Below are 2,255 nucleotides of genomic sequence, written 5' to 3' on the forward strand. Positions count from 1 at the left end.
ATGAGGGAGGAAATATTCTCTCTATCTTGCACAGAATGAAGGGAATGTTTTCTTCCATCTTCACCAAGTCATCCTCGTTCAATGTCGTAGAACACAAATCTCTGAAGAAATGACTTATCTCTGTAATGGGATTGAGAACATGAGCCGGTAAAGAACTAAACGCTATAGGAAGTAAGCATTCCATAAACACATGGCAGTCATGGCTTTTCAATGAACTTTCCCCTATTAACATCAACACACCTTGACAAGTTAGAAGAATATCCGTCAGGCATCCTAAGATCTTTGACCCAATGAAAGACTTGTTTTGTTTGGTCTGAAGAAAGTGTATAATTTGCTTTTGGCTTGTACATGTTTCCATTGATATGGCTTTTTAGCTCCAAATCTTTTCGTCTACAATACAAAGCTAAATCCATTCGGGCCTTGTCATTGTCTTTTGTCTTGCCCGCAACATTCATCACAGTATTAAAGATGTTGTCAAAGAAAATTTTTTCAATGTGCATGAAATCAAGATTATGCCTTAACAAATTATGCTTCCAATAAGGTAGATCCCAAAAGATGCTTCTTTTCGTCCAATTATGCCACTCACCGTATCCATCAATTCTTGGTGCACCATTTTCAGTTATTTTAGGATAATCGTTGATTCTATTCCAAACTTCTTCTCCCGTTACATATGGTGGTGCGCCATCCATCTCCACTTCCCCTTTTTTGAAAGCATTCTTGTTCCTCCTAAAGGCATGGTCATTCGGTAAAAACCTCCGATGGGAGTCAAACCAGGAATTTTTTGCCCCATGATATAATCTAAAAGCCTTTGTATGCTCCATGCAATGTGGACATGCCAATTTACCATGAGTGCTCCAGCCGGACAACATACCATAAGCAGGAAAGTCATTAATTGTCCACATCAACATGGCTCTCAAAATAAAGTTTTTTTCCTTGAAATATCATATGTTATCACACCCGTCCACAACTTCTTCAATTCGTCTATCAAGGGCTCTAAGAACACATCTATGCGAACCTTTGGATTGAATGGCCCGGGAATGAGACATGACAAGAACATGTAAGGTTTAGACATGCACATTTCTGGAGGAAGATTGTAAGGGGTGACAATAATTGGCCAACATGAATATGGTATATTTGATGCCTGTACATATGGGTTAAAACCGTCAGAGCATAAATCGAGTCGTACATTGCGTGGCTCCATACCAAAGTCAAGATATACTTTATCAAAGTGCTTCCAAGCCTCTCCATCACATGGATGACACAAATCACCATTTGTTGACCTATTTTGATAATGCCATGTCATATGTCCTGCAGTTTGTGTTGAGGCATACATTCTTTGTAGTCTAGGAATTAATGGCAAATAGAACATTGATTTCACAGGACTTCTTTTGTAGTAGTTGCTCCCGTGTTACGTGGTTTATATCTTGGCTTTCCACAAAATTTGCATTCAAGCAATGCGCCATCATTCTTACCATATTCATTATCATAGAAAAGCATGCAACCATCCACGCAACAATCAATCCTCTGCGATTGTAATCCGAACTTTGATACACACTTTTTTGCATCGTAGTATGTTTTAGGCAAACCTGATTTGATGGGTGTTCCATCCAGAACCATTTTTGCAATAAAATCTAAGCATTGGTTAGGAATATTCCAATTTGACTTGCAAGCTAATAGCCTCACACACATTGATAACTTTGAGTCTGATGCTCCTTTATACAACGGCTTGTTTGCGTCCAACAAAAAATTATAAAACCTTTGTGTTTCTTCATTNGGAGCCTCTTCAATGTTATCTGAAGTAGATGCTTGGCATGACTCATTTTGCCTAAGAGCATCATGCACCATGTCTTCCATTGCCATAAATTGGTTAATTGGACCACCTTCCGTCTCTACACCCATCACACTTTCATGATTTTGTACATCATCTTCTGGCATTCTTTCCTCATGATCCTCCCAAATGAAATAATTAGGCTTCAAACCCACCTTGTAGAGGTGAACCTTGACAACTCTTTCGTTCAGAATCTTTGTACAATCGCACAATCGCACTTTAAACATGGACATCGAAGACCTCCATCTCTGCGATAACGTTCTTGTTCACAAGCTTTACTTATAAACTCTTCAACACCCAATACAAAAGACTCTTTCAAAGCACCTCTTCCTCTATGACACCTATCGTACATCCACGAACGATTTGGTAGAGCACGATCCATGTTCTGTAATATAATCGATTACAAAACAATTAGCCAATGATTAAT

Source organism: Vigna radiata, chromosome 6 (genome assembly GCF_000741045.1).
Source record: "Vigna radiata var. radiata cultivar VC1973A chromosome 6, Vradiata_ver6, whole genome shotgun sequence".
In the NCBI taxonomy this organism is placed as follows: domain Eukaryota; kingdom Viridiplantae; phylum Streptophyta; class Magnoliopsida; order Fabales; family Fabaceae; genus Vigna; species Vigna radiata.